The sequence below is a fragment of the Triticum urartu genome, chromosome 5A, assembly GCF_056163025.1.
Source record: "Triticum urartu cultivar PI428250 chromosome 5A, HENAU_Tu73, whole genome shotgun sequence".
Classification (NCBI taxonomy): domain Eukaryota; kingdom Viridiplantae; phylum Streptophyta; class Magnoliopsida; order Poales; family Poaceae; genus Triticum; species Triticum urartu.
The window spans coordinates 561,713,134-561,732,404 of record NC_141877.1 but is presented as its reverse complement, the minus strand read 5'-3'; the positions used below and the strand labels follow the sequence as shown (position 1 = coordinate 561,732,404).

The 19,271-nt window shown below is 42.6% G+C and overlaps 1 pseudogene; it reads left to right on the top strand.

Moving 5' to 3' along the window:
• Positions 1-8,148: 8,148 nt before the first annotated feature.
• On the top strand, positions 8,149-8,698 carry LOC147972879 (uncharacterized; annotated as a pseudogene).
• Positions 8,699-19,271: the final 10,573 nt, after the last annotated feature.

Genomic DNA, 19,271 nt, shown 5'->3' with positions numbered 1-19,271 from the left:
GTTGTAAGGAAAATAAAAAGTGTGATGATCATCATTTTTAGAGCATTGTCCCAAGTGAGGAAAGGATGATGGAGACAATGATTCCCCCACAAGTCGGGATGAGACTCCGGACAGAAAAAAAAGAGGCCAGAAAAAAAGAGAAGGCCCAAATAAAAAAAAGAGAGAAAAAGAGAGAAGGGACAATGTTACTATCCTTTTACCACACTTGTGCTTCAAAGTAGCACCCCGATCTTCATGATAGAGAGTCTCTCATTCTGTCACTTTCTTATACTAGTGGGAATTTTTCATTATAGAACTTGGCTTGTATATTCCAATGATGGGCTTCCTCAAATTTTCCTAGGTCTTCATGAGCAAGCAAGTTGGATGCACACCCACTTAGTTTCTTTTTGAGCTTTCATATACTTATAGCTCTAGTGCATCCGTTGCATGGCAATCCCTACTCACTCACATTGATATCTATTGATGGGCATCTCCATAGCTCGTTGATACACCTAGTTGATGTGAGACTATCTTACCCTCCTTTTGTCTTCTCCACAACCACCATTCTATTCCACATATAGTGCTATATCCATGGCTCACGCTCATGTATTGCATGAAGATCGAAAAAGTTTTGAAAATGTCAAAAGTATGAAACAATTGCTTGGCTTGTCATCGGGGTTGTGTATGATTTAAATACTTCGTGTGGTGAAGATAGAGCATAGCCAGACTATATGATTTTGTAGGGATAGCTTTCTTTGGCCATGTTATTTTGAGAAGACATAATTTCTTTGTTAGTATGCTTGAAGTATTATTGTTTTTATGTCAACATGAACTTTTGTCTTGAATCTTTTGAATCTGAATATTCATACACTAGTGCAGAACCGGGCTTTAGTCCCGGTTCGTAAAGGCCTTTAGTGCCGGTTCCATAACCGGCACTAAAGGGTGGGCACTAAAGCCCCCCCTTTAGTACCGGTTCGGCATGAACCGGCGCTAAAGTGCCACCACGTGGCACGAGCCAGGCCACGGGTGCGGTAGATCATTAGTACCGGTTGGTAACACCAACCGGTACTAAATGTTTGTGGGTTTTGGTTTTATTTTTTATTTTTCCTTTAAATTTGTGTTATCAATTTAATTTAGGATTGTTTTACATTATAATGAGTTGTTAAATCATTAGGTGAAAGTACCGCAGATTAGTTTCAACTGGATGCATATGTGGATTAGCTAGCTGAGTGATCAAGTATATGCCATATATCCATATATATTACTTGATCACCTAAGTGATCAAGTAATATGGATATGGCTTATATATATATATATACTTGATCACTTAGCTAGGATCCATCCAGTTCAAACTAATTTGCGGTTTCTTTCATAAATGATATATATAATAACTCATCATCATCATTATCACCATCATCACATATTAATATATAAACTCTTGCATCATATCATCACCAACAACAGTATATACTAGCTAGCTAAAAATCATCGTAGTTGTCATTACCACTATTTAATCATCATAGTTATTACCGCTATCTAATCACCACCAACACTAGCTTAAAGAAGAAACATTCACTTGTAACAGAAGCAAAGATATCATCGAGTTCAACATGGTCATGATATTATAAGCATTCATAAGCAAATCACTCTTTGAGATTAATTAAGTTCAGGACGAGAATACGGACATGAGAGGAAAAGTACTAAGAGCATGAACTAGCTAAATCACTCCTGCTGCTCCCTCTCAGGTAAAATAGCATAGAACATGTATAGCTCTCGTGATTCATCATACTGGAGCATGCAGATGAATCTTTCTCCGAATCGTGGGATGCGCTTCTCCTTGCTGCCCCCTAGTACTTCTCTGGGATCGTTAACAATTTTGCTCCAATCTTTCACTATTAAGCATTCATCACTTTTAGAAATCATGAATGCACTCATGTGCAATGTAGGATATCTTGGTCATAAGCTAACCATTGACATGCGACCTTTTGTCTCGATCCACTAAGGCACAATTGTCATCGGGAGTCCCTGTTGAAGAACATTGTATAATAATTAATATACTTAGCAATGAAAGTTTAGCTTCAAAAGTAATGTATGCAAAAGATGCACTAAGGACAAATAGTAAAAATCTTACCATCTTTCCATTATAGATGTGACCGTAGTTCAATACGATCACTATTGGTCGCACGTTTTGAGTACTAACATTTCTAAGTGCGGGAAGAAAATTTGTCTTGACAGTATGAAGATCCTCAACCCATGAAACATAATGACTTATCTCCTCGCAGTTTAGTTCAGCCCCGGGACAGTAGTAGGTCATGTCTACCAAGCGCCGGACATGTTTGCTTGAACCGAAATAAGCTGACAATAGAAATTAGTTGTCAACTATTTTTGAATAAACAATATCGAAGACATAAACATGGTTGAGAAAAACTCACATAATGGTAGAACTGGAGGCGTCTACACATCGACCCAGATGTCTCTATTACCTTCAATATCATCTTCCGGACGAATATCAAAGGTGATAACCATATCAGGCTCAAATGCATAAGCCTTGCATAGTGCTTGCCAAGTTTTGCATTCAAAATGGGTGTATGTGTCTGCATTGTATAATTTGACGTTGAAATTATACCCATGCTCGGTCTTCAAGTAAACTCTCTTTACCTCCATATCATTCATCGCACTGAAACCTATCTTATCCAAGACAAAAATTCGAGCATGGCAGGGGATGCGCTAGTAGAATAGTGAAAATTTAAAATTATAAGTTCAAGCAAATGAAGCATAAGTCATGCTTTATTACGAAAAAATACTCGCTGTTGTGACTTACTGTATCCACTTCGAATGTCTCATCCAGCTTGATGCTAAAGCGCCTATTATCAACAAGGAAATTTTTGTCGCACAGGCCGCGTTGGTCTTCACAGTGTTCACACATAATGAAATATTTTTCATCGTCAGACAACATTTCCTATGTTTATATAGGTGAAACATTAAACACTTACTATCTAACATTAATTAATATCTAGCTAATTCTAATATTCATCTAACATTTGACATTAATATCTAACATATATTTCTATCTAATTCATCTAACATTTGAAATTAATCTAACATTTATATAAACTAAAAATACATATTAAAAATTAAATAAATAGAAAAAATCATTAACTAATAATAGAAAAAAATCATTAACATTAATATCTAGCTAGTTAAGTTCTATATATAGGTGAAACATTACTAGTTCTATTATTTCAACTAATTCAACTAGTTCTATTAATTCAACAAGTTCTATTAATTCAACTAATTAATTCAACTAAGCATTTATTAAAAATAAACTAGTTATATTAATTCAACTAGTTCAAATCTCATATACCTAATTAATATCTATAGCTAATTCATCTAACAATTGACATTAATATTTAACTTTTCTATCTAATTCATATCTAACAATTCACATTAATCTAACATTCTTATCTAGGTAATTCATCTAATTAACAATTTGACATGCATTAATCTAAAAAACAGAGAACGGAAAATAAGTAAAAAAAATGTGTGTGTGTGTGTGTGTGTACGTACGAGTGGGGGCGGCGGCATACGGGCGGTGGCGCGAGACGGCGACGACGGGGCCGGCGCGTACGGGTGGCGGCGCGACGGGGGCGACGATGGGGACGACGCAACGGGGGCGGGGACGGTCGGGGCGCCGCGCGCGACGACCGGGGCGGGGACGGCCAGGGCGCGCGCGACGCCGGGGACGGCAGGGGCGCGAAAACGGCGACGGGGACGGGGCGGCGACGAAGACGGACAGAGGAACTAACTAAAATTTTTCTTAAGTGTTGTATATATAGGAGAGGCCTTTAGTACCGGTTGGAGCCACCAACCGGTACTAAAGGCCAAATTTGGCCAGGCCAAGAGGCAGGAAGAGTAGGCCATTAGTACCGGTTGGTGGCTCCAACCGGTACTAAAGGTCACCCTTTAGTACAGGTTGGAGCCACCAACCGGTACTAAAGGTAGTGCGCTGCCGCCACAAAGTTTAGTCCCACCTCGCCGGGCGAAGGGCAGCCGCACTGGTTTATAAACCCAGTCGCGGCTGCCCTTTTGAACTCCTCTATAAAGCAGGCTTCTGGGCCTAACTATGGCGCGCTGCCCTGTGAGTCTGCTGGGCCATGTGGGCCTGAAATTGCACACCCGTGGTCTAGCAGGCCCACAGGGCAGCACCCCAAATTTTTTTATATAGTTTTTTCTTTTCTGCTTTATTTTTTTGTATTTATTTCTGAGTAGTTTTTTTCTTTTCTCCTATATTTATTTTATTCTATTTATTTTGAGTAGTTTTTATATAGTTTTTTTCCTTTCTGCTATAGTTTTTTTCTTTTGTGCTATTTTTTCTTTTCTCCTTTTTTTTCCTTTCTTCTATTCATTTATTTTTATATACCATGCCAAGTTGATGGTTGAAACTTGATGGTTCAAAGTCTGAGTTATAATAAGTTTAAAAAAATGAAGTGCCGGTGTAACAGATGAGTTTTCGTCTAAAACTGACCCTGATACTTTGAAAGAGATTGTCCAGTTTGTACACAAAGTGCATCCAGTTTTTGCCGTAACAGAAGAAGTCCGGAGTTGTAATAAGTTATTAAAAAATAAAAAAGAGGTGCAATGCTCGTTAATTAGGTTCAAGCCTTTCGGAATAGTGTAAACGGCACTTCACATAGCTCCGTGCAGTCTACCATATTCCTCAAGGCTTGAAGCTAAGCAACGTGAGCATTGAGCCTCTTCTTCATCGTCTCTGCACTCAGGGCTTATAAACCGCTCCTAGTGCCTCTCTCTTCACGAGGTGGGACTAAAAAATAACTTACTAAGAAACTGTAGTACTGGTTCATGCCATGAACGGGTAATAAAGGTGCTCATGGGACCCCAGCCTGACCTGACACAACCTCATTAGTAGCAGTTCGTGGCACGAACCGGTGCTAAAGGTTCGCCACGAAATGGTACTAAAGAGCTCCTCCCGCCTAGCAGTTGGAACCGGCACTAATGGACACATTAGTGCCGGCTCAAATTCAAACCTGGACTAATGTATCTCATTTTGTAGTGCTTTTCAATTTCAGGGTCATTTAGCTCAAAACAAATCATTAAATGCATGAAAATAGCAAATGAAGGCAGAAATGGTTGAAAGTTGATGGCGTCGCTTTGAATGGTGCATACTGAATGCACAAAAAGTCTAGAGTTGTAATAAGTTTAAAAAAATGAAATGCCTTTGTAACAGATGAGTTTAATTTCGTTAGAAACCTGAATACTTCGAAAGAGATTGTCCAGTTTGTAAACGAAGTGCATCCAGCTTTTGCCGTAACCCTCTCTACTTTTTTGCACATGCTATGTGGGTGAAATGATGATACCATGCCAAGTTTCAACTTTTTCAGAGTTCATTTGTAGTGCTTTTCAATTTTAAGGTCATTTAGCTCTCAAAACAAATCATTAAATGCATGAAAAATAGCAAATGAAGGCAGAAATGGTTGAAAGTTGATGGCGTCGCTTTGAATGGTGCATACTGAACGCAAAAAATATAAGAGCATTTAGATCATGATCTTATATTTCTTTACAGTCTGAATTGTCAATATGATCTTATACATCAAAAATACTTTGATCATCAATGATCTTTTTGTGTACAATCTGAATTGTCAATATGAGTCCTCAACGATTTGTAAACCGGCGAAGACTCATATTGCGGCCACAAATTCTACACATAGAGTTCAATGAAAACCAAGTGCTTGTGATAGTTTGAGAAGTAACATATTTAAGGTGGTAAAAGCCTTGTTAGGGGAGCGAGGTGGGACTAAAAACAGCTTGCCATAACCTCATTAGTACCGGTTCGTGGTACGAACCGGCACTAAATGGTGATGGTGGGGCCATAGCCTGACCGCAGGCTGCCACAACCTCTTTAGTACCGGTTAGTGGCATGAACCTGTACTAAAGGTTCGGCATGAACCGGTACTATTGATCGCCGCCATGAACCGGTACAATTGATCACATTAGTGCCGGTTCTGTTACAAACCGGCACTAATGTGCTTCACATTTGACCCTTTTTCTACTAGTGATACCACAATTATGAAGAATTACATTGAAATTATGCCAGGTAGCACTCCGCATCAAAAATTCTGTTTTTATCACTTACCTACTCGAGGACGAGCAGGAATTAAGCTTGGGGTTGCTTGATACGTCTCCAACGTATCTGTAATTTTTGATTGCTCCATGCTATATTATCTACTGTTTTGGATATTATTGGGCTTTATTATCCACTTTTATATTATTTTTCGGACTAACCTATTAACCAGAGGCCCAGCCCAGAATTGCTGTTTTTTGCCTGTTTTAGGGTTTCAAAAAAAGGAATATCAAACGGAGTCCAAACGGAATGAAACCTTCGGGAACGTGATTTTCTCACCGAATACAACTCAGGAGACTTGGACCCTACGTCAAGGCACGTAACAGGAGGCCATGAGGTAGGGGGCGCGCCCTACCCTACTAGGCGCGCCCCCACCCTCGTGGGCCCCCTGTTGCTCCACCGACGTACTTATTCCTCCTATATATATCCACGTACCCCCAAACGATCAGATACGGAGCCAAAAACCTAATTCCACCACTGCAACTTTCTATATCCACGAGATCCCATCCTGGGGCCTGTTCCGGAGCTCCACCGGAGGGGGCATCGATCACGGAGGGCTTCTACATCATCCAAGCCCCTCCGATGAAGTGTGAGTAGTTTATTTCAGACCTACGGGTCCATAGTTAGTAGCTAGATGGCTTTTTCTCTTTTTTTGGATCTCAATACAATGTTCTCCCCCTCTCTCGTGGAGATCTATTCGATGTAATCTTCTTTTTGCGGTGTGTTTGTTGAGACTGATGAATTGTGGGTTTATGATCAAGTCTATCTATGAATAATATTTGAATCTTCTCTGAATTCTTTTATGTATGATTGGTTATCTTTGCAAGTCTCTTCGAATTATCAGTTTGGTTTAGCCTACTAGATTGGTTGTTCTTGCCATGGGAGAAGTGCTTAGCTTTGGGTTCGATCTTGCGGTGTCCTTTTCCAGTGACAGAAGGGGCAGCAAGGCACATATTGTATCGTTGCCATCGAGGATAACAAGATGGGGTTTTTATCATATTGCATGAAACTATCCCTCTACATCATGTCATCTTGCTTAAGGCATTACTCTGTTTTCAACTTAATACTCTAGATGCATGCTGGATAGCGGTCGATGAGTGGAGTAATAGTAGTAGATGCAGGCAGGAGTCGGTCTACTTGTCTCAGACGTGATGCCTATATACATGATCATACCTAGATATTCTCATAACTATGCTCAATTCTATCAATTGATCAACAGTAATTTATTCACCCACCGTAGAATACTTATGCTCTTGAGAGAAGCCACTAGTGAAACCTATGGCCCCTGGGTCTCTTTCTCATCATATCAATCTCCATCACTCTATTATTGCTTTGCTTTTACTTTGCCTTTTACTTTTCACTTTGCATCTCTATACCAAAAATACCAAAAATATTATTTATCATCTCTATCAGATCTCACTTTCGTATGTGACCGTGAAGGGATTGACAACCCCTAAGCGCGTTGGTTCTGTTGAGCTCTTGTTTTTGTGTAGGTACGAGGGACTCGTGCGTAGCCTCCTACTGGAATGATACCTTGGTTCTCAAAAACTGAGGGAAATACTTACGCTACTTTGCTACATCGATCATCGTCTCCTCTTTGGGGAAATCCAACGCAGTCCTCAAGAGGTAGCAGAATGCCGCGGGCTTAAAGGGATAGTGGATATCAAAAAATCTCCGCAGCTATGCGGGTGATTGCAGATGGCGTTCCGGTTGACTATGCCGATGAGTGTCTTCGCATTGGTGAAGATAGCACAATTGAGTCTGTGCGTAGATTTGCGAAAGTGATCGTCCGTGTCTTTGGTCCCGAGTATCTTCGGGCACCAAATGAAGATCACACAAAGAAATTGATGGCAGCTAATGAGAGGAGAGGTTGTCCCGGCATGCTAGGTAGCATTGATTGTATGTATTGGAATTGGAAAAATTGGCCCAAGGCTTGGCAAGGAATTTATTGTGGCAAGTCTCGTCATGCAATAATTGTGCTAGAGGCCATAGCATCCAAGGATTTATGGATTTGGCATTGCTTTTTTGGTATGCCCGGCACTCTCAATGATATCAATGTGTTGCAACGCTCTCATTTGTTTGCTAGGCTTGCTAGTGGTGATGCTCCTACTTGCAACTACACTATCAATGGGCATGAATACACAAAGGGGTACTATCTTGCAGATGGTATATACCCTCCTTGGTGCACATTTGTCAAGAGCATCAAAGAACCCAAAACAAAAAAAACAATGTGAATTTGCAAGGGTGCAAGAGGCAGCCCGAAAAGACATTGAAAGAGAATTCGGTGTTTTGCAATCTAGGTTTGCCATTGTCCGTGGTCCTGCTCGTTTTTGGGATAAGAAAACCCTGAAGAACATCATGACTTGCTGTGTTATCCTGCACAATATGATTCTTGAAGATGAGAGAGGAATGAACTTAGAATTCTTTTACGACAATGTGGGTAACCGTGTCAAACCAGCTAGAGATCCAAAACGCATTAGAGCTTTTCTTCAGACATACAAGGAGATTGAAAATGAAGACACACACTTCCAACTTCAGGAAGATCTCATTGAGCACCATTGGCAAAGGGCTGGACAGTGACTAATTTTTGTATTCATTTGTATTTGTATTCATGACAAGTTTTGTATTGCATTATTTAAGTTTGCTACGGTGATTTGAATAATTATTTGTAAAGCGGATGATTATTGTTTTATGTTTGATTCGAATAATTCAGTTTGTTTTTTATTATTGTATTATGTTGGATTTGATATTTGCGGGCTGATGATATGCGGGGATGCAGCGGCGCAAAGAGCAGAACCCGCAAATATACTTTTTTACGGATCCGTTTGGGGGTTCTGCATCTGTGCCAGCCCGCGCCGGCCCGCAAAAACTGTTTTGCGCGAACTGCAAACGATTTCTGCGGGCCAGCAGGATGCGGGGTTTGCTAGAGTTGCTCTTACAACAACAATCAAATCAAAGAGTACAACAGCAAATAAACACTGTCGAGGAGCAAACACAAACAACAAAGACTCTCATTAAACTGATAGATATCTGTGTGATGCCTCAAACTGAACCTGCTGGGTATAGCTCATTTAATGGTGGTACCAAATGCACGGCGAGATGTCTGAGGGGGGAGACCATGGCAGGCAGTGCTCGATGTCGCTGGGGATTGAGTAACGCCACCCGCCGACTTAGGCGCAGGGATACTCGTTCTACTAGAGGACACTGTGCGGACCACTAGGGTAGACGACGTTGAGGAAGTAGATGTATCCCGGTCTGTTGGCGTGTCTTGTGCCGAAGGCCTTGGATCAGGCCCGACTGACGAAGAGCACCTGCCCGGTCATCTGGTAAACGCCCCAGGACCAGGAAGCCGGCCAGCCCTACTGTTGCTTCTTTAGCTTGAAGACCTAGAACCATCTGAATATCATGCCAAAGATAAAAAATACTCAACAATTACCTGAACTAAGGGAGCCTGTCGTAGGTCTCTGATCCAAGTCTCGTTGAAAAGTGCCTCACCCACTGTTCTTTGGTTGGCACCCCGAGCCCGAGCAAAGGAGTAAAGCTGAGGGGCCATATCCTTAGCACCTCTGCCTTCTGCGGTCACCTTGCGCCGTGTTCGCTTTGCATGGCCGGGCTTCTCGTTGGCGCTCAGCCGTAGCCGCATGCGCTGTAGCTACTCTGGGAAAACCCGTGCTGCCGCCACAGCCTCCGAGCGAGGCAGGTGTTCAAAGTGACCGCATACAAACAGCCAGGCAGGCGTCCCGTCCCTCATGCTTCCAGTGTAGCCCACGCGAAATCGCGATCAAGTGAGCAAACGGCCCAATCAAGGCCGAGCTAAGTAGGGGCCCATACATCATGTATTGGGCCACAAACGTAGTCCGGTAGTGGGACCAGAAACGTAACATGCATATGTACACGGTTGCATGCATGCCATTGCCAGCTACGAGTGGGATCGGACGGTGAACTGGAATCAGCCGGCCTTTTTTGTCCTTACCAAATCAGGCGATCCGTCGGTAATGACGAATAGATACTAGAACGTCTACATCTAACTAGCCGTGAGCGTGGCCGTCAAGAAACAACAAGGATTCATCCGTGCATGTCATGAGCGTGGTCGTCGATCCATTTGACCACTTGAAGAACAACGAGCGCACGCGCCAGGGACGAGCTAGCTAGCTGCTCGGCCAAGACAACGACTCTGTGTGGGCGCCGGCGTTGGTCTCGTGGAAAGTAAAACATACATTCAAAAACAAAAAGAAGGGAGAAACGACGACGTACCGCCATTCTTCACGCCGCAGACGTACACACTGCCCTCTGCTCCAAGACTGCGAGGCACCTCACTGTTTCCCTGCGACGGATGAGATGGCGAGGCTCCTGACTGTTTCCCTGCATGCCTGCAGCGAAAACTAGATGGGTTACACGCACATCACTTCTTTTTGAGGCATATATAAATGGGGTTATGAGCTGTAAAATAATGCTAGTATTATTTCCATTACTACGTATCTATTATATATAGCATTTGGTGCGACGGGCCAACATTTGTTTTGATGAATGAGATTTGACTCGTGTGCCATCCCAACATTATGTCATCCCACTAATTCAACTTGCTCACTTGGATCCATCTACTTTAATCTAATTTGTGTTTCTTCCACCTAATGATATAATAATTTGTTATCCGTAGTCACATAATAATAACTCTTCATCATCATCCGTAGTCATAAATCAACTCATCATTCATAGTCATATATATAATAACTCGTCATTATTATAGCTAATGAAAAGTAGAACGACCGCGTCATCATGATTATCGTAGCCACATAAGAACTCGATCATCATCCATAGTCATACAATAACTGACCATCAATATAGCCCAAATGAAAGTTAACCAACACTAGCTAAGGATAGTCATCCTAAGGTAAATAACTACCTAGGACCTACTCCTCTCTCTTAGGTAAAATAGTATAAAACAGCTAAACCGGCCCATCTTACTAATGGAGAATAGAGATCCACCTATCTTCAACTTGTGGCTTGCACACCTTCATATTCCCTCCAATTGGTTGCCTACATACATTCATTACTTTGCTCCATTCTTTGATGTCGAGCTTTTCACCTTTTAGAGAAATTGAGTATCCATTATGGTAAGTGTAAGTGCATCTAGTGCCACCCCTAGTTGGTTTTGAAGTATTGACGACAAACCTAGTTGAGGGACTAATGTGTTTGTGAGAATTGTAGGATAACACAGGTAGAAGTCCCTCATTGATTCGGTTTTCCTACCAGAGATGACCCCTAAAAATGTATGAAGACATTGAAGTCAAAGGTGGTATATGAAGATATTCACATTGAAGACTATGACAAGAGAAGACACCACATGAAGCCTATGGAGCTCGAAGACTTAGATCTTTCGTAGTTCTTTTTCTTTTGTGTTGAGTCATAGGAACCACCGTACTGTTAAGTGGGGTCCAAGAGAACCAGTCAGACTGACTGAAGTGATGCCTAACCAAAAACCTATGTCTTCGAGTGAAGACTATGAGAGCGAATCTTGTCCAGAGTCATACAAGTCAGCTTTGCTTGTAGCCCAAGTAAAGTTGCCGTGTGAGTTTGAAATCTGACCGTTGGAACACGTGTCAGTTCCTTAGTGACCCAGGGTCATTTCGGACAAATCAGGTCGGTTGCCAAGTGGCTATAAATAGCCCACCCCCCACAACCATAAACGGTTGGCTGCTCAGATTGAGAGTACGGCTTTTGTCGTTTGAGAGCAACCCACCTCGAAGCCTTTGAGAGAGAATTCCTTGCGAAGATAAAGCCCTAACCACCCAGAGCCAGAGAGAATTGGGCATCACTTAAGTCTTCTTGTCTGTGTGATCTGAAGACTTATTACACTTGAGGACTGTGCATCTTCCAGCCGGTTAGGCGTCGCGTTCTGAGCATCCAAGAGACATTGTGGATTGCTGGTGAACGAAGTCTGTGAAGGTTTGGGAGTCTACCGTGAAGACTTACCCGAGTGATTGGGCGAGGTCTGTGTGACCTTAGCTCAAGGGGAATACGGTGAGGACTGGGTGTCCTGAGCTGCGTGTTCAGGACTGGGTGTCCGGGACTGTGTGTCCTAAGGTTTAAATACCTAGCCGCCCCAACCAGACGTACAGTTGTCACAGCAACTGGAACTGGTCCAACAAATCATTGTCTTCAACGAGTCACTGGTTTCATCTTCCCTTCCCTTTACTTACTGTTGCTCCTTGTGAAGTCATTGTATGTTTGCACTATCTTTTGTCTTCATTGAGTGACTGCATGCTCTGTATGGCTTTATAATATCTTCCTACCTGATCCTTACTACATTGCTTCTATTAAGTCATTGTGCTTTCACTTCATTGAACACTTGACTATGACTTGCCTAGTGTAGTCTACCTTCCGCTGCATGGTAATAGGTTTATTTCTATCGTTTGTCTTCATAACTTCCACGTTTTGAAGACTTTCATAAAAATCGCCTATTCACCCCCCTCTAGTCGATATAACGCACTTTCAATTGGTATCAGAGCAAGGTGCTCCCTTGTTCTGTGTGATTCGGTTTAACCACCTGGAGTTTTAGCTATGTCGACTGCAGGGATAATTAAAGTCTCCGCTGCGTGCCCCGTCTTCGATGGAACTGAATATCCCTACTGGAAGAATAAGATGCGCATGCATCTTGAAGCCATTGATGTCGACCTATGGTATGTCGTCGAAAACGGCGTTCCCAAGGCTGGAGAAGGTGTCACTGCTGCTGACGTCAAGAAATTTGTTCAACTGGACTCTACTGCGAAGAATATCATCTGTGGTCACCTAACCAAAGGACAGTATGGCCGTGTGAGTGCTTTGAAGACATCTAAGCTGGTCTAGGACTGGCTCTCCAAGGTCAATGAAGGCATCTCAACCCAGAGAGATCAGAGAATCAGTGTCCTTCGCAACCTCTTCAACCGCTTCAAGCGAAATGACAATGAGAATGTCTAGCACACTTTTGACCGACTCACTGACATCACAAATGAGCTTCAAGCCCTCGGCGCTACTGAGATCACCAAACATGAAGTTGTCAAGACACTACTGAGATCACTTGATAGTTCGTTTGACATCCTAGCCCTGATGATTCAAGAACGTCCTGATTTCAAGACACTCGATCCATCTGACATACTTGAGAGGCTCAACACACATCAGTTTCAGCTTTCTGAGAAAAGAGATATCTACGGTCCAAACTATGGGCGAACTCGTGCCTTGAAGGCAAAAGTTGTCTCCTCATCTGAAGAAGAATCTGACAGTAGTTCTGATGATCCTGAAGACATTGGAAGAGAACTTGCTATGCTTGTGAAGAAGTTCCAAAAATTCACCAAGAAGAAAGGCTTCAGAAAGTCTTCCTGATCAAGCTCAAGGAATGATGAAGCTTCTGCTCACGACTACAAGAAGAAAACATGTCACAAGTGCAAGAAACCTGGCCACTTCATCTCTGAGTGTCCACTGTGGGACAATGAGAACAAAAAGAAGAAGAAGAGCAAGGAATATGACTCTGACGACAAGAAGAAGAAGAAATACTCAAAGTCTTCGTCCAAGTCTTCCTCAAAGTCTTCATCACACAAGAAGAGCTCATCTGGCAAGGCACGTGCGTTTTTTGGCAAGGAAATGGACTCGGAGGAGGAGTCCGCTTCTGAGGAGGCGGAGGTGGAGTCTGAGGAGGAGTCCGATTCAGGCGTCGCAAGTCTGGCTACAGCATACGTTGCTAAGTCCATCTTCAATACTGAAGACAATGACCTCGTCACCGACACCGATGCAAATGACAAGGACTACTCCGCTTGTACCTACTGCTTCATGGCTCGCGGTGCCAAGGTAAACACATGCACTACTCACTATCAAACATCTAGTGACGATGACTCTGATTGTGATTCAAAACCCAGCTACAAAACACTTGCTAAAATTGCAACTGAACAGCAGAAAGCTATGGAACATATTCAAAAACTGTTAGACAGAAGCGATGATCTGTTAGGTGCTGAAATGACTCGATCTGAATCCTTAATTGAAGACATAAAAAATCTTCACATTAAGTATCAGGAACTTGAAAGTCGTCATGAAACTCTCTCAACAACTCATAAAAAGCTTTCCTATGATTATCTTCAAAGGAAGCAAGATCTTGAGAAATTGAGAGCGGTTCATGAAGGTCTTCAAAAGGAAAACGAGTCACTTCACTCCAAACAGATCAGTCCCGCTCAGGAAGGATTTGAACCACCATGTCTTAAATGCATTGAGCGTGATAATGCTACTTCTGTTGCTGAATGTTCTACTGCTACTACCGTTGCAATATCTTCAACTGTTGATGTGGTAACTAACCCCTCTGCTGAGGATACCACTGCTATTGCTGATGAGAATGCTAGGTTGAAGACATTGCTTGAAACAGGGATGTACAAAAGTCTTAAAGGGCATCAGACACTATGTGATGTCCTCAAAAAGCAGATTCTGAACCGAAACCCGAGGAAAGAGGGTGTTGGGTTCGTAAGGAAAATGAATGCTGATGGCTCTTACTGGAAACCTGAGCAGTACCCCAAAACCATGTGGGTTGCTGCAAAGGAACCTTCAGCAGACCCATCCAATCTATCTGGCTTCACCTGTGCTAACCCCATTATCATTGATGAATCCTTTGATGCAAACTATATACTGTTTAAGAATCAGAATGGTGAAGTGTTTGCCGGGTACATTGGTACTAACTGCAGGAGTGGACCGCCTATGAAGAAGATCTGGGTTCCGAAAAGGTGTCTGGAGAATCTTCCTGTGAATGTCATCATGACACCTCACGTGAAGAAGACAAACCTCAGACCAAAGGCTTCATACGGTCCAAAGGCTTCATACAGACAGAGGACTCACCCGAGTCGCACTAACGCAAATGTTTTGCAGGGAAACCATACTCAGGCATATGAATATGAGAGCGGTTCATCAAACCGCCATGTTCATAAGACCAAGAACTATTCTGCTTATTCTTATGAGTACTATTGTCCGCCTGCAAGACTGTTTGCTAGGGCTCCAAAGCCAAAATTCTCAGATGCTGCACTTAGACTTATTGCTTCTCAGCCACCCTTGAAGATGTGGGTGGCTAAGAAAGCTTAACTCTCTTTTGCAGGGAAAGGTCTCCAGCAGAAAACCAAAATCGTCTGACGCCATTGCTGGGGACCTTAAACATCTTGTAGGGCGCAAGATCAAATGCCCGAATGGTCTTACTATGTACTTCGTTCCTGAATCGCTTGCTACTCTCCCTATTAGTCCTAATCTGGATCTAAGCTTTCATAACCCATTGATTCGTCAAATGTTTTTCCTTCACAATGCTCTTGGTGAAGCCTATCCCCCTAACTGCACTGTAGGGTACGACACCAATGTCTTCAGAATGGATTATTGATAGTGGGTGTACAAATCACATGACTGGCAAAAGAAGTCTTCTTATGGACTCAACCTTACGTCCATCCGACAAGAGCCACATCACATTTGCTGACACTGGTAAAAGTAAGGTATTGGGTCTAGGTAGAGTTGCAATCTCAAGGGATCAACACATGGACAAAGTCATGTTTGTTGAATCCCTTGGCTTCAACTTAATGTCTGTCTCAATGCTTTGCAATTTGAACATGATCGTAATATTTGGAAAATATCATTGCCTTGTACTAATGGAATCTGACAAGTCTCTAGTGTTTGAAGGGTATCGAAAAGATGATCTGTACGTAGTAGATTTCTCAGCAGCACCACAGCTTGCCGTATGTCTTCTAGCAAAAGCTTCAGAATGCTGGCTCTGGCATCGGAGGCTTGGGCATGCTGGCATGAGGAACCTCCACACCCTTGCGAAGAAGAAGCATGTCATAGGCATCGAGGGCATCAAGTTCAAGAAGGACCACTTATGCGGTGTCTGTGAAGCAGGGAAGATGACGAGGGCCAAACATCCTTCGAAGACAATCATGACCACTACTCGACCCTTTGAACTGCTTCACATGGATCTTTTCGGTCCCACTCATTACTCAACTCTTACTACTACTGCATGCCTCTATGGCTTCGTTATTGTTGATGATTACTCTAGATACACTTGGGTGCACATAATCCTTTACAAGACTGAAGTGCAGGATGTCTTCAGACGCTTCGCCAATCGAGCTATGAACAATTATGGCGCCAAGATAAAGCACATCAGAAGTGACAATGGCACTGAATTCAAGAACACTGTCCTTGATACATATCTTGATACCTTGGGCATCACACATGAATTCTCAGCCCCGTACACGCCATAGCAGAATGGCGTCGTCGAACGCAAGAACAGAACACTCATTGAGATGGCCAGAACGATGCTAGATGAATACAAGACCCCAAGAAAATTCTGGCCTGAAGCCATTGATACTGCATGCCATACAATCAATCGTGTTTATCTTCACAAGCTTCTGAACAAGACATCTTATGAGCTCCTTACTGGCAAGAAGCCAAATGTCAATTACTTCAGAGTATTTGGCGCAAGGTGCTGGATCAAGGACCCACATCACACCTTAAAGTTTGCACCAAAAGCACATGAGGGTTTTATGCTTGGATATGGAAAGGATTCGCACTCCTACAGAGTCTTCAATCTCTTTCATTACAAAGTGGTTGAAACAGTGGATGTGCGGTTCGATGAGACCAATGGTTCACAAAGAGGGCAACTGCCAAATGTGCTAGATGAAGTTCCATCCAGTGAATCAATCAAGCTAATGGGAACTGGAGAAATTATACCTTCTGAAGCTCATCCTGAAGAAGAACTTATCATCTCAGCACCTGATCAACATGAAGATAATGCTCAGCCTGAAGACCTTCCTTCTAACAACGACAATGATCAGCAAGAGCAAAGTCTTCGCCCTGTACATCCTCGCGTTGCCAATGAAGTGCAGATTGAAAGAATAATTGATAGCATCAATGCACCCGGTCCACTCGCTCGTTCAAGGGCAACTCAGCTAGCAAATTTCTGTGGGCACTTCGCATTCGTCTCAATAATAGAACCCAAGAAAGTTGAAGAAGCCTTCATGGAACCTGAATGGATTCAAGCTATGCAAGAAGAGCTTCAACAGTTTGAGCTGAATAATGTATGGGAACTAGTTAAGCGTCCTGATCCACGGAAGCACAATATAATAGGCACCAAATGGATATACCGCAACAAGCAAGATGAGCATGGTCAAGTTGTCAGAAACAAAGCTCGTCTCGTTGCTCAAGGATATACTCAAGTGGAAGGCATTGACTTCGATGAAACATTTGCTCCTGTGGCTAGACTTGAAGCCATACGCATACTGCTGGCCTATGCAAATCATCACAACATACTTCTATATCAAATGGATGTGAAGAGTGCTTTTCTCAATGGCAAGGTTGAAGAAGAAGTGTATGTTGCACAACCGCCTGGCTTTGAAGATCCAAAACATCCTGACATGGTATACAAGCTCAACAAGGCACTGTATGGCCTCAAACAAGCCCCTCGGGCCTGGTATGACACACTCAAATACTTCCTGAAGAGCAAAGGCTTCATACCTGGTTCCCTAGACCCCACTCTCTTCACGAAGACATATGATGGTGAACTGTTTGTGTGCCAAATATATGTGGATGACATTATCTTCGGCTGCACCAATCAGAAGTACAGTGAAGAGTTTGGATATATGATGCAAGAGCAATATCAGATGTCCATGATGGGAGAGCTGAAGTTCTTCCTCGGTCTTCAAATACGACAACAACGCAACGGCATCTTCATATCTCAAGAGAAGTATCTCAAAGATTGCCTGAAGAAGTTCGGTATGCAAGACTGCAAAGGCTTCACAACACCAATGCCAGCCAAACATCATCTGGGTCCCGACGACAATGGTAAAGAGTTCGATCAAAAGGTATACCACTCCATGATTGGTTCTTTACTTTATCTATGTGCATCTAGGCCAGATATTATGCTTAGTGTTTGCATGTGTGCTCGATTTCAAGCGGCACCAAAGGAGTCGCATCACTTAGCTGTGAAGCGAATTCTTCGATATTTGGCTCACACCCCAACTCTAGGATTATGGTATCCAAAGCGCTCAGAGTTTGATCTGGTTGGATTCTCGGATGCTGATTATGCTGGTGACAAAGTTGATCACAAGTCTACATCAGGCACATGTCACTTTCTGGGACGATCACTTGTATGTTGGTCTTCAAAGAAGCAGAACTGTGTATCTCTCTCCACTGCTGAATCTGAATACATTGCTGCTGGATCTTGCTGCGCTCAGCTTCTATGGATGAAGCAAACACTCAAGGACTATGGCATTCATCTGAAGCAAGTGCCACTTTACTGCGACAACGAAAGCGCCATCAAGATCGCCAACAACCTAGTTCAGCACTCGAAGACAAAGCACATTGAAATTCGTCATCACTTTCTCAGAGATCATGTTGTGAGGGAAGATATTGATATCATACACGTCAACACTAAAGAGCAATTGGCAGATATCTTCACCAAGCCCTTGGATGAGAAGAGATTTTGCAAGTTACGGTGTGAGCTAAATATCCTGGAATCCTCAAATGTCCTGTGATCAGGCACACATCCTAACCCTTATGCATATTGATGACTTAGATGTGCAACACACGAAGTAAAGTATATCTTCAATCAATGAAGACATACATTCTAAGTGTGAATACATTAATGTGGAATTTGACTTCGGAGCGCCATGATAATTGTGCGCCGTGTCTGGGTCTAATACTTCCTATACGGTGGGTAACGCCACCACCAAATGTTCTATTTTGAAGTGTTTCACTCATGACGTTACCTTGCAATGTCTTCACATTTGGTTTGGCTTCGATCTCAACATATCTTCATGATTATCTTCACTATGTTGATTATATATATATATATATTAGTGTTCTGTCCTCTACAGCATTCACTTATAGCTATGTCTTCATTATTGAATCTTTTGAACTAAGTGAATGTGATCGGACCCTAACCTCTCTATGCTTTCTATCTCAAATTCTATCTCTCCAAATCATATGCATTCTATTGAAACTGTCGAATGTCTCCTCTGCGTCCTTGTCAGCAGAAGATACAGAGACAACCATTAAGTCCGTTTTCAATGCTCATTCCTCCACATGAAGTAGGAAAGACCACCCGACAATCAAGGCGTGCGTGGGACGTGGAACAAACCCCAAAACTCCGCATAATGGCCACGTGTTC